Below are 15,184 nucleotides of genomic sequence, written 5' to 3'. Positions count from 1 at the left end.
AAAATTTCTGTTCATCATCTTTTCAAATGTTTCTTCTGCCCCATTCTTTCTCTCCTTTCCTTGCACACCAATTACACATATTTTTATCATTTGGTTTTGTCCCATCAATCTCAAGATACTCTACTCTATTGTTTTCCCTATTTGTTTTTTTTTTTCTGTATGTTTCATTTTGGATAATTTCTACTGCACTGTTTTTAAGTTCACTAATTCTTTTTTGTGTTCAATCAAGTTGTCAATAAACCCATTGAATGAATTAATGTCTTGGAACATATATTTCATGTCTTGCATTTCCATTTGATTTTATAAAAATGTCCAAGTCTCCAATAAAATTCCTCATCTATTCACACATGTAATTCATCCTTTCCACACATTGATCATAACCACTTTTAAAAGTCTTTTTGATAATTTCAATACCTGGAACTTAAATGAAATGTGCATTAATATTTTTAAACATCAACCTTGTAGAGAAGGGGGATAAAAAGAAGCAAATGTAGACAAATATGGGAAACCTATTGAAAATGTGTTCATTTCCCCAGTATCCCTCGACTTCTCCATCCTGCAACACAAAATTATTTCAATTGATATTTGCTTCTATTGACTCTTTTCTCTGTTTAATATGGATTAGATTTTCTTCTTTCATCACTTGGCTTCTAATTTTTTTGTATTTTGGGCACAATCTGTAAAAGAACAGTAATGAAAAAGAAAGGCAGTGCTCAAACTACCATACAATTGTTGTCACCTCACACGCTAGTAAAGTAATGCTCAAAATTCTCCAAGCCAGGCTTCAACAGTACATGAACCGTGAACTTCCAGATGTTCAAGTTGGGTTTAGAAAAAGCAGAGGAACCAGAGATCAAATTGCCAACATCTGTTGGATCATTAAAAAAGCCAACAGGTTCCAGAAACATCTATTTTTGCATTAGTGACTATGCCAAAGCCTTTGACTGTGTGGATCACAATAAACTGTGGACAATTCTGAAAGAGATGGGAATACCAGACCACCTGATCTCTCTCCTGAGAGATCTATATGCAAGTCAGGAAGAACAGTTAGAACTGGACATGGAACAACAGACTGGTTCCAAATAGGGAAAGGAATATGTCAAGATTGTATATTGTCACCCTGCTTATTTAACTTATATGCAGAGTACATCATGAGAAATGCTGGGCTGGATGAAGCACAAGCTGGAATCAAGACTGTAAGGAGAAATATCAATAACCTCAGATATGCAGATGACACCACCCTTATGGCAGAAAGCAAAGAAGAACTAAAGAGCCTCCTGATGAAAGTGAAAGAGGAGAGTGAAAAAATTGGCCTTAACACTCAACATTCAGGAAACGAAGATCATGGCATCTGGTCCCATCACTTCATGGGAAATTGATGGGGAAACAGTGGAAACAGTGGCTGACTTTAGTTTTGAGGGCTCCCAAATCACTGCAGATGGTGACTGCAGCCATGAAATTAAAAGACGCTTACTCTTTGGAAGAAAAGTTATGACCAACCTAGACAGTGTATTAAAAAGCAGAGACATTAATTTGCCAACAAATGTCTATCTAGTCAAAGCTATGGTTTTTCCAGTAGTCATGTATGGATGTGAGAGTTGGGCTATAAAGAAAGCTGAGAGCTGAAGAATTGATGCTTTTGAACTGTGGTGGTGGAGAAGACTCTTGAGAGTCCCTTGGACAGAAAGAGAACCAACCAGTCCATCCTAAAGGAAATCAGTCCTGAACATTCATTGGAAGGACTGCTGCTGAAGCTGAAACTCCAATCCTTTGGCCACCGGATGCGAAGAGCTGACTCATTTGAAAAGACCCTGTTGCTGGGAAAGATTGAAGGCAGGAGGAGAAGAGGACGACAGAGAATGAGACGGTTGGATGGCGTCACTGACTCAATGGACATGGGCTTGAATAAGCTCCGGGAGTTGGTGATGGACAGGGAGGCCTGGCATGCTGCAGTCTATGGGCTGCAAAGATTGGACGTGACTGAGTGACTGAACTGAACTGAATGACTAAAGTAACACATTATTCTCCCACAGAAAAATCATGTCTTTTCTTCATGAGCTGGGTCAATCTATCCACTATCAGGCTGTGTTTGGACATCTTTGCAGGTTTAGTAGCATTCAGTTCACAACTAACTTCACATTATTTGATGATGGGATCAGAAATTTCCATTCAACTGTACTTGGGAATCTTAGCACCAGTGATACTCTGGAGATTTCTTTGTAATTTTCATCCAGCCTCCAGTTTTCTGAACCAGGGGCCATCTCTTTTATGATTTATAGCCTTGTGACTAGATTTTTAGTCATTGGGGAGTTATCCTTGCATTTCTTCCAGAATTCCCAAATTTTAACCTTGTACCTATCAATGATTGATTGTCTGACTTGGGTGAACTTACTAAACTTTTTCATCTCATTGCTAAAACAGAATAAGGCATACCCCACGCCTATGATTCTTAAGGAGAGACTTAACATTAGAGACCCAACATGCATTTAGGAAAAGCACACTGTGTTCTGGTTGAGCTGAATGTGAAAATCAAAGTTAGATTTGTTGTAGAAATCAAATGCTCTTTTTGGATTGATCTGTCTCCATCAATAATACTTTGAACCCAACAGTGTTGTATCAGTTGCTTAATTAATTTCCCTTTTATAGGGATATCCCCTTATAAATAAGAAAGCATTAAGTCAGTATGAGCTATTAAAAGAAATATTGGGAGCATCAACTCAAAAACTATGTGGACTCAAGAAATGATTTTATTATTTCTAATTTTCTAATGACCTCCAGAACCTTAGAAGATATGATACTTTCAGGGAAAAATGTGAAAGACACACAGCATGGATATTTACAACCTGCTGCCAAGGAAGGGCTAGATAGGAAGGGAAGGAAGGAGATAACTATGGAGTTAATATTCAGCATACTTTATCAACTAGCTGTAATGGCCTCTCATTTATGATTCTGGGATATTAGCCACATAGAGTCACACAGAGAGTTTCTGTGCTCTCTGTCTGTAACTGTGGTTTAAAAAAAGAAGTTTGCATTGTTGAAATTAGCCCATATCCAGTGCCAAAAGTACATGATCCAGTGGCTAACATGTAATGATGCTATTTCTGAAAACTGTGTTGTAATTAAATGTCAGAGTCTTGCATATATTTCAGACAACTCAGCATTGAAGTCAAGTCAGGTCACCGATAGAAAGTTATTGGTCAATGATCCCATTAAGCAAGTTAAGGGATGCTCTATATTCAAAATGACTTCATCTTCTCAAAGGATAAAACCACCACATAATCCCAAAGGATATCTCCTTGTCCTCATGAGAACTCCATTAAAAATTAATATCTCAACCAATTACAATAAACTGTAAAGAGATTTCACATTTATTGTGGGGAAATTCTATTATAATGAGAACATTGCTAGGAAAAATATCCCCAAATAGCAGGTTATAAGGTCAAAAAAAGAATTGAAAGAACCTTCTCTTCACCTTATTATCTTCACCTCATGATAAGACCTAAGAAAATATTTGCAGTGCAAGATAGCTTATGATATACAATTCACCATGCTCATATTTGTAAAGCCCTGTGCTGAAGGCCAAATAAACTCTGGAAATGTTTCCACTGAACTTGGGGGGAAATAAATTCACTTTTGTAAACTCTTCTTGTAAAGATGATTTCTGATATAGGACAGACTGAGCACATATTTATATTCTGCTTCTCATTCCAAACCATGCAAAATAATAACAACCCCAAAAAGAAGTATTTTTTAAAGTATAGAAAGTACTTTTGAAAGTATAAAAAGTCAAATCACTGAACCACAAAGTTTTGGAATCTCTGAGGTATGGGATCATATACAATCAGATCCTTAGCAAAACAAAACTGGAGGAAACTATTGGTTAAAACATATGTAGGAGGTAAGAGGTTATCACCTATGCCATGGAGGTAACAGGTTTGAGGATCTCTAAGCCTCGTGTGAGTAATGCCAAAAATTTGGAGAAAACTCTGGAGCATTTAGAAAGAATTTTCATTGGAGATCTGAATTCGGTCTAGTCAAAGTGCAGCGGGCTATTTCTTCTTTTCTCAGTCTTTTACGCCATGTGGGCTTGAACAACTGGTTCAAGAAGAGTGTAGGGCTGGAGAGGTCTTGTAGTTGTCAGATGGCTACTGATTTCTGGGTATGCTGTGTACTCTCACACTTGGAAGAAAAGCATTCATCCCAAAGACCTCCTCCACACATTAGAGTCAGATCATAAAAATACAAAAGGCACAGGGATAGTGACTCTCAAAATAAAGCTAAAGACAGCCAAGAAGCATTACTCATTTTAGGAAAGTCAGTAACATAGCAGTCAAGCAATAACAAAAAGAATGATGCTCCTCCACCAAGAAAAGAGTTAATTAACAAAAAAGTATAGAATAAGTATATAGTTAGATTTGAAAGAATATTGCGTGTATATGAAAACATATTTCCTAGAGTTCTTAGAATAAAAATGGAACAGAAATGAAAAATTCAGTCAGTAGGCAATAATTGCAGTAAAATATACTATATAGTGAATTAATGGGTTGAAAAATAGAGCTGAGATATTCTCACATGAAGGCGAACATATGTACCAAAGGAGGAAAAATATGTGTAGAGTTAACTGATATAAAGAATATATCCAGAAATTCCAAAGTCCAGATTATAGAAATTATAGAATGTGAGGAAAGAAAATGCAGGAAAAACATACTATCAAATAAATACCAACCAAAATTTTTCAGGCCTGAAGAAAGCATGAATCTTCAATTAAAAGTGCTAAGCTAGACTTTAAATGAGCTCAAACCCTCTGAAAAATCAACCTGCCATCAGCATAATTTCTCAGGAGCATAATTCAATACTAGAAGATAGATATTACTATTTTCCAAATTAAAGAAGGAAAATTATTTCATGGGCTTCCCAGGTGGTGCTAGGATAAAGAATCCTCCTGCCAATACAGGAGACATAAGAGATGCGGGTTCGATCCCGGATCAAGAAGATCCCCTGGAGGAGGGCATGACAACCCACTCCAGTATTCTTTCTTAGAGAATCTCATGGACAGGAGCCTGGTGGGCAATATAGTTGGACATGACTGTAGTGACTTAGCAGGCAACTATTTCAAATCTATAATTCACTCAATTAAGTGAATTAATATTTTTATTATTTTATTAAAATAAAAGATAATATAAACAAATATTCAGAAAATCAAAGCCTGGCAGTGTTTATCAAGTTAAGCAATACCTGAAAGAATTAGTTGGGAATACACATCAACAAATAAGCAATGAATCCCCCAAAGAAGGGCATGATGTAGTTCCAAATATACAAAAAGTAGTAGCAGATTCATAGTCATGTCTAAATAATTGTTGATGGGCAGAGGAAAATCAAAAGCATAATAAATTTCAGTTAAACTCAACATGAAAGGTGGTAACATTAACGCAAAAGAAGAAAAGTAAACTGAGATAAGATTTTGCCCTTTAGGTAGAGCAGATACAGATATTTTTAATCATAAATAGCAATAGAAATATTGATCAGAAACATTGATGCTGGGAAACACTGAAGACAAATGAAGAAAAGGGCAGCAGAGGGTGTGATGGTTAGATAGCATCAGTGACTCAATGGACATGAATCTGAGCAAACTCTGGGAGACAGTGAAGGGCAGGGAAGCCTGGCATGCTGTAGTCCACGGGTTCTCAAAGAGTCGGACATGACTCAGCAACTGAACAACAACAACAACAACAATCAATAGAAACATAAATTTTTTAAAGTGTGTTTAAATTTTAAAAGTACATTTTAGAAGAATAGTATATACAGCTTCTCAATCACAATGTAAGAATAAATGGATCTTAGAAGAAATACCAATTTGAAATCATCATGCTATCACTCTTCCTCTTGTACCTCTGAGGCTGATGCCAAATGCAGTCATTTTCTGCCAACGACGCACTATCTTTGCTGAAATGTTTTCTAGCTATTTGTCTATTAGTAAATTATTTTACAATATATGCTACATCATGTCACGGTGCCAAGAATTTTTTGACAATTTAGAACTTTCTGAAGCTAAAGGAGATTATTAGATGTATGCAGTACAGAATGCCGTGTGTAGTCAACTTTCTTCAGGCTGGCTAGGTTTAATCAGGGGCTCCTCTGCAATGCACTTGAAAAAGCTCTGAAAAAGAACTCCCAGGCCAGCTATTACTGGAGTATTGGGTTCTAGCAGAGTCATCTGGATTTTGCAAATGTCTGATTCATGCATTCTGATATGAATTCCAATCTGAAAAAAAACATTCCTTGCTTTTTTAGATGAGGAATATACCTGATATATAGAAATTTGCCTTTCCTTAAATCCATTTAGACATAATAAAAACAAATTCAGAAAAGGACAATCACAGGTAATTTTATTAGCATCCTATCATATTGATAAAATGTAACCATTTACAAAACTAACTTGTCTCTCTATAGTTGGTCCAATGAAGGCTCCCGTGGAGGGCGGGACAAGGGTGAACTTGGAAGAAAAACTAGATGCCTGGGGTAATCAGATGTATTATTCATTTAAACACGTTGTAGATGGAGTCTTTTTGACTATGACATACAATGGTAATTTTTTTTGTTTTGAGAGATAGTTGCTCTTTTACAGATGTGTGCTTTTATATTTAATCAGACAATGATGATATGCTAGTTAATTTAACTTAGTTAGCTGAATATGCGCAGATGTCATTCATATGGGCAAAGTGAAAAGCAAAACAATTTGTTCCAATTTCTCTATAGCCTGTATTATTTTTATGATATTCATGTGGAATAAAAAACAACAACTCCTCAGTGGATTTAATCTAATACATCTGCTAAATCAATTGTGACTTGGTAATGCATTGATAAAATCTACCTAACATTCAGTTCTGGAGAAGGAACTGGCAACCCACTCCAGTGTTCTTGCCTGGAGAATCCCAGGGATGAGGGAGCCTGGTGGGCTGCTGTCTCTGGGGTTGCACAGAGTCAGACACGACTGAAGTGACTTAGCAGCAGCAGCAGCAGCAGCAACATTCAGTTCTAGCTATTCTTCTCATATAAAGGCTTGGAATTATTTAAATAAAATGGAGAACATAGAGTTGGTGAGAAGAAACAAATACTCAGCTTTTTCAAACAGCACATAGAAAGCTCCGGTAGCAGATTCTTTATATACTAAATACAAACCTTAGCAAAGAAGAGGGACATTAGAAATAGAATTATTGATATACACAGCAAGATCCTCCCCAACCATATGTGCAGAGATTTTTTCTACCAACAATAGCAAATGATTTCATCAGAAAACAAGAATGTATAGTGTCAGTGCCTAACTGAATGGGGTGACATGGGTTCTGTGAGCGCTGTGGGGCCTGGACAATCCAGCGTTAGTATCGTATACTACATGAAACTTTGAGACCTCTTGCTGTGCAGAGAAAGACAACAGAAACTCTAGATCTAATAGAACCACATAAAATGCTTGAAAGACCTCGGTACTTTGATTTTTAGGATATATGTGCTTGTTTTGGGTTTTGATTTTATGTACGTATATATATTTATATATACATATATAAAGCAGAAAAATTACGTAAGGTCAACTAACTTGTGAACTAGGTCAGTAGACATGTGCTTCTTAAGAGCTCTCTGGCGGAAAGGCGAAAAGTTTAAATTGAGAGAAAACAAAAAAGATTACTTTGGGAGTCACTACTTTGGAGGACTTTTCTATCTGAAACCCTGGTTCTGTCAGGCATGCACAGACACACTCACATTCACACACACACACATTCACACACACACAACACAATATTGCCTGGAAGCTAGCTATTTTAGCCCAAATCCAGACTACACAAATGCCAGTGTTTATTTTTAAAATATCTATTATTTAGATCTTACTATGTTACAGGTACCATTCTAAGTGATTTATGTACATTAATCATCAAAACAGCTATGATCCCTATTTTTACACATTTTTATTCAAATGAAGGCACAGAGTGGTTAAGTCTTTCTTCAAGTTTCACACAACTAAGCAGTTGGAAAACCAAGCCTTGAATTCAGAGGGCAACTTGCAGCTTCCAAAATTTTTCCACTACATGCAGGAGGCAGAGGAGACACTAGTTAGATACCTCGGTCAGGAAGATCCCCAGGAGAAGGAAATGGCAACCTACTTTAGTATTCTTGCCTGGGAAATTCCATGGACAGAGGAGCCTGGCAGGCTATAGGCTATGGAATGACAAAGAGTTGGACAGGACTGAGCAACTAAGCATGACCCGTACTATCTATCACTTGCTAAATTACTTCTCAGCAAGATTGGGAAAGGACAAAATATGCATCCCGTCACTGTGTCCTCTGAGTAGTGGACAAGAATGTAGACTGGGCTTTTCCCGTAATGGGAATCATTTCCACGCCACAATAGCAGCCTTAATGGAGACTTTTACCTTGCTTCTTAGAGAAGGTACAGACAGAGGAGCAGCTCGGCAAGACCAGGACATGTCTGGACAGGATTCACATTATCTATGCTAGATTGCATCACTAAAACAGGTTCTCAAGATAAAGTGGGTCTGTTCCAAGATACATTTATGTTTCACATATTCATTTGATTTAATCTTTAAAATTTTATCTGTCCTGCTAGAAATTTACCTAATTAACTTAAGAATTCCCGCATTCTGTTCCCTCATCTTCTGCTCTCAACCAACTGCAACTGTATGGTTAAGCGTGGAACACAGATGTTTGAAACACCTGGATGCTCCCCCTGACTCTGCTACTGCATAACCGAGGTCAAGTCATTTAATTGCCTTGGTTTCATCATCTGTAAATTAGAAGGATAGCTTCCAGATTTAAAACTCTGATATTCTAGCTCACTGCATCCTGTGTGGACATTTCCATAAATTCCATGAATATTTGAATTTAAAAAAAAGAAAAAACTTCATGAGAAGACAGATTATGTTCACCTTAACCGTTAATGTGGATGCAGAACTTAGTACTTAGAAGGTAGTCTTTAATTTTTGTTGAATATAATTTGAAATGTAAAAATATTCCACATATGTAATAAGTAAAAACAAAGGTAAAAATTAAGTATTTCAGAAAGAAACCCTACATTTGGGCCAGTAAATGTGGAATGACCAGAAGTATTTAATTTACACTTTGACACATTTTCTGAGAAAGCTCTGAAGAGATTCAGGACATGTTATTCCAGCATATGGTACCTTGGCATATTGAATATTTTAAGCTGAAGGAGGTTAAGAAAATGGCAGAAGCAGAGAAGTCAACTCTGGCCTGCTCCTCCCTTACTCTTCTTCCCTGAAACAGGTCGTAAAACTTCCAGGTGGAAGGTAACCTCCCTGAACCAAGAGGAAGGAAGACATTCAAATAACCAGAAACAGGGAACTGAGGGCAGAGAAATCAGCAAACCAATCTTGTTAAACTAACTCTCATCTTCCTAGTTACTTCTTTATCATTCACAACTCCTAGCCCAAACTCTGTCTTGTCAGTTCTTCACAAACTTATTATTTCTATGTCTAAATTGTATAAAAGTTCTTGTTCTAGTCACTTCTTTAGGCCTTCACTGTCTTGTAGACTCTTATAAAAATTCAATAAAATGTGTATGCTTTCTTCTCTTAATCTGTCCTTAATTTTTAGACAGTTTAGTTTTCAGACCTAGTCAGAGACCTAGAGAGGGTTAAGGAAAACTTCCTCCCCTACAGATCTAATAACACATGTGTTTTTCTCAGAGATTTAGCTTTCAAAAACTTGAATATAACTCTGCTTTCCCTGTAGTGTTTATTTAATTTCTTATAGCCTGGGGGTTGCCAGTAAATATGTCTCATGCACAAAAAGTGCTATTACATTACTATCTTTACTCTTATAGCCCAAGTTCATAAAATATAATGGAAAACTAAAATGTTTAGACTTATGCATTGTTTTTTTCAACAATCACCCTTGGCTCACAAGCACCTACGCTTTTTAGCACCTCACCTAGCTTGATTTGCTAAGGTTAAACTTGGGGACACACAATACACACATATACTTAACAGAATCATTATCTTGGGAACCCCAAACGATCAATGATAGAATGCTATGAAATCTTCTAAGTTGTTCTGCAGAGTCTCTAGGTCAGACCTAAACAATTATTACTGACTTTTTGGTTGATATATTGAACCTGAAATTATTAACTTGAATTCTCCCTCTTTTCTACATATTTTGTCCCCCAAAATGCTATTATCACTAAAACTTTCATTTAGGTTCAAGTCAAGTTAGTTTTAGAAAAATAGCAAGAGGGAACCATGTGTTAATTATATATGGTTCTGAGGATTTATGAATTGCTCCTAAATAAATGAACTCTTATGCATGGAAAATTCTCCCACTTACTCTTGAGGTAACCTATCGGATTAAAAAGGAATAATAGAATAATTAAAAAAAAATAAACATTTGTTTGAATTGCCTGCTTTGCTTCCATTCCATGTTAGATGAAATACTTTTCAGCAACAGAAAAGTATTTAAATTTAAATTTGCATGTAATTGACTTAGATTAGAAACTAGAATTTTATATTTAGCTACATTTATTTTGCTGTTAAAGAGTATATATTATCCTAAATTGATAGGGTTTGATATCTTATGTCCATTAGAAAATCTAGTCTCTGGCTTTAAAATATATTCAGAAGAAGAAAGCTCCTAATTGCACTTCTGTTGCTACCATCCTAATATAAGCAAGAATGCAAAAATCATTTTTCCACTGGATTACTGTGTGTGTGTGTATGTGTGTGTGTGTGTACTCAGTCATATCTGACTCTTTCTGACCCCATGAACTGTAGCCCACCAGGCTCCTCTGTCCATAGAAGTTTCCAGGCAAGAATATTGGAATTGGGTTGCAGTTTCCTTCTCCAGGGGACCTTCCTGACCCAGGGATTGAACCCACGTCTCTTGCATCTCCTTCATGGGCAGGTGCCATAAGGGCCTCCTAATCCTTCTCCCTGTTTCCATCCTTGCTTTCCTCTACATCTACTTTTAACAAAGCAGGTCAGGGAATCTTGTTAAACGAAGATCAGGCCATATTATAATTCTTCACAAAATCTACAAATGCTTACTTCTTTCACCTAGAAAAAAACAAAAACAAAAAAATAAAGTCCTTACAGTGACCGCAAGGTTCTGCATGATCTACCAGTCACATGCACACACTGTCACCTCACTCAAGCCACACATGGTCTCCCTGTGGTTCTTGGGGGTAGACTGGGCTTGCTCTTGCCTTAGAATAGTTACACTGGTCAGACCCAGTGTCTGAACTGCTCTTCCCCAAGTTAACCACAAGGCTAATCTCTCCATCCTTCAAGCCTCTGCTCAAATGTCATTTTCTCAAACTCCTGCTGTTCTGTTTGCAACCACATCTGACCCTAAATCTGTACTTCTATTGCTGAACCAAACTTGAGTCCACTTGCCCAAGTGCAATAAAGCCATCTATTGATACTGAGTTTCGGTGAAGTAATGGACTTCCCTGGTGGCTTAGATCATAAAGCGTCTGCCTATAATACGGGCAACCCGGGATCAATCTCTGGGTCAGAAAGATCCCCTGGAGAAGGAAATGGCAACCCACTCCAGTATTCTTGCCTGGAAAATCCGATGGATGGAGGAGACTGGTAGGCTACAGTCCATGGGGTCGCAAAGAGTCAGACAGGACTGAGCAACTTCACTTTCACTTTGGTGAACTAAAGTATAGTGTTTATTGTAAAACACTGCCATACAAGTAGTAGTGCTGAAAAAAGCCTCAAACTCCATGATGGGTTTCAAGAAAGCATTTTGAAAGGTCAGGGAACGGGTAAGAGTCCCAGGTCATGCACAATCTGACTGGTTGATGATGAGATAACAAGGTGCTGTCACAGGGGTTATCATTATGAATCCTTAGGCTCCAGTAGGCCTGAGGGCTATGGGCTCATGGCCACCAAGTAGTTATCGTCTTCCATCTCTAAAACTATTCAGGAAATGTGCATCAGATACTATTATCTGGAAGATATATTTCAGAGAAGAGCTAAAGCTGAGTTTAGGAAAGGCAAAGGAAACAGAGATCAAATAGCCAACATCCCTTGGATCATAGAGAATGCAAGGGAACACCAGAAAAACATCTACTTCTGCTTCATTGACTATGCTAAAGTCTTTGTCTGTGTGGACCACAAGAAACTGTGAAAAATTCTTTAAGAGGTGGGAATACCAAACCGCCTTACCTGTCTCCTGAGAAACCTGTATGCAGTTCAAGAAGCAAGAGTTAGAACCAGACACGGAAAAATGGACTGGTTCAAAACTGGGAAAGGAGTACCTCAAGGCTTCTTATTGCCACCCTGCTTGTTTAATTTATATGTAGAGTATATCATATGAAATGCTGGGCTACATAAATCACCAGCTGGAATCAAGAGTGCTGGAAGAAATATCAGCCTCAGATACACATATGATACCACTCTAATGGCCGAAAATAAAGAGGATCTCAAGAGTCTCTTTATGAGGGTGAAAGAGGAGAGTGAAAAAGTTGGCTTAAAACTCAGTGTTCCAAAAAGTAAGATCATGGCATCTGGTCCCATCACTTCATGGCAAATAAATGGTGAAAAAGTGGAAGCAGTGACAGATTTTATTTTCTTGGGCTCCAAAATCACTGCAAATGGTGACTGCAGCCGTGAAATTAAAAGACACTTGCTCCTTGGAAGAAAAATCATGACAAACCTAGACAGTGTATTAAAAAGCAGAAACATCACTTTGTTGACAAAGGTCTGTATAGTCGAAGCTATGATTTTTCAAGTAGTCCTGTATGGATGTGACAGTTTCACCATAAAAAAAGGCTGAGAGCTGAAGAACTGATGCTTTCGAACTGTGATGCTGGAGAAGACACTTGAGTCCCTTGAACAAAAAGGAGACCAAACCAGTCAATTCTAAGGGAAATCAACCCTGAATATTCATTAGAAGGACTGATGCTGACGCTACAGTACTTTGATAGCTGATACGAAGAGCTGAATCATAGGAAAAGATTCTGATGCTGGGAAAGACTGAGGGCAAGAGAGAAGTGGGAGACAAAGGATCAAATGGTGGGATGGCATCATCAACTCAGTGGACATGAGTTTGAGCAAACTCTGGGAGACAGTGAAGAACAGGCAAGCCTGGGGTGCTGCAGTCCATGAGATCGCAGAATTTGATAAGACTTAGTGACAGAACAACCACAATGGGGGCTGGGGGGGGGGGGTCCTGCAAATGCTCCCTAGGGACTTCACACATACTGCTCTTTCTTTCCTCCATAACACTTAGCACTTTCTAACACTGTATATAATTTCCTTAAATATTGTGGATATGACTGATTTTCTCTTTCCCCCTACTATAATGTAAACTTTGTAAAGATAGAAAATTTTTGTTTTGGTTTGCTAATGTATTTCATGTACTATGGGATATTATAGGTACATCATAAATATTTGTTGAATGAGTAAATGAATTTGAAATTTTAACCATTAATTAAAATTTTCTTGAAACACAAAACCCTAGAGGTAAGTTGATGCCATTAGTTTTGTGATTTAACAAGGTCAGGGTCCTAATTCTCAGAAATTTCCTTATCTTTTCCTTGTCTTGATAGCCTCATAGTTTCACTATGGCTGCTGCTATTCCAGGCATTTTTTCTGTGGTCCAGGCAGAAAGAAGGGCTTCACCAGCGGCTCCATGGTAAAGAATCCACCGGCAGTGCAGGAGCCATAGGAGATGTGGGTTCGATCCCTGGGTCGGGAAGATCCCCTGGAGGAAGTCATGGCAACCCACTCCAGTATTCTTGCCTGGAGAATCCCATGGACAGAGGAGCCTGGCAGGCTATAGACTGTAGGGTTGCAAGGAGTTGAACACCACTGAAGCAACTTAGCATGCACACACGTAAGGCAGAAAGAAAGCCTAAGGAAAAAGGACAGCTCTCCCTAAAAAATTAAAAGATTTCTTTTCCATAATATCACTTATAGGCTTCCACTGGCTTAAATCTAGCTGACCAGAATTGGGTCATGATGTCAAGTTCAGCCAACAGTTCAGTTCAGTCACTCAGTCGTGTCCGACTCTTTGAGACCCCATGAACCGTAGCACACCAGGCCTCCCTGTCCATCACCAACTCCCGGAGTTTACCAAAATTCATGTCCATTGAGTTGGCGATGCCATCCAGCCATCTCATCCTCTGTCGTCCCCTTCTCCTCCTGCCTCCAATCTTTCCCAGCATTAGGGTCTTTTCAAATGAGTCAGCTCTTCGCATCAGATAGCCAAAGTACTGGAGTTTCAGCTTCAACATCAGTCCTTCCAATGAACACCTAGGACTGATCTCCTTTAGGATGGACTGGTTGGATCTCCTTGCAGTTCAAGGGACTCTCAAGAGCCTTCTCCCACACCACAGTTCAAAAGCATCAATTCTTCGTCACTCAGCCTTCTTCACAGTCCAACTCTTCACATCCATACATGACCACTGGAAAAACCATAGCCTTGACTAGATGGACCTTTGTTGACAAAGTAATGTCTCTGCTTTTTAATATGCTGTCTAGGTTGGTCATAACTTTCCTTCCAAGGAGTAAGCATCTTTTAATTTCATGGCTGCAGTCACCATCTGCATTGATTTGGGAGCCCCCCAAAATAAAGTCAGCCACTGTTTCCACCGTTTCCCCATCTATTTGCCATGAAGTGATGGGTCCAGATGGGTCCGGATGCCATGATCTTCATTTTCTGAATGTTGAGCTTTAAGCCCTTTTTCACTCTCCTCTTTCACTTTCTTTTTTTTTTTTTTCCTCTTTCACTTTCATCAAGAGGCTCTTTAGTTCCTCTTCACTTTCTGCCATAAGGGTGGTGTCATCTGCATATCTGAGGTTATTGATATTTCTCCTTACAGTCTTGATTCCAGCTTGTGCTTCCTCCAGCCCAACATTTCTCATGATATACTCTGCATATAAGTTAAATAAGCAGATTGACAATGTACAGCCTTGACATACTCCTTTTCCTATTTGGAACCAGTCTGTTGTTCCACATCCAGTTCTAACTGTTGCTTCCTGGCCTGCATACAGATTTCTCCAGAGGCAGATCAGGTGGTCTGGTGTTCCCATCTCCTTCAGAATTTTCCACAGTTTATTGTGATCCACACAGTCAAAGGCTTTGGCATAGTCAATAAAGCAGAAGTAGATGTTTTTCTGGAACTGTCTTACTTTTTCAATGATCCAGT

The sequence above is a fragment of the Ovis canadensis genome, chromosome 1 (genome assembly GCF_042477335.2).
Source record: "Ovis canadensis isolate MfBH-ARS-UI-01 breed Bighorn chromosome 1, ARS-UI_OviCan_v2, whole genome shotgun sequence".
NCBI classification, from domain to species: Eukaryota; Metazoa; Chordata; class Mammalia; order Artiodactyla; family Bovidae; genus Ovis; species Ovis canadensis.
This window is presented reverse-complemented; position numbering follows the sequence as displayed.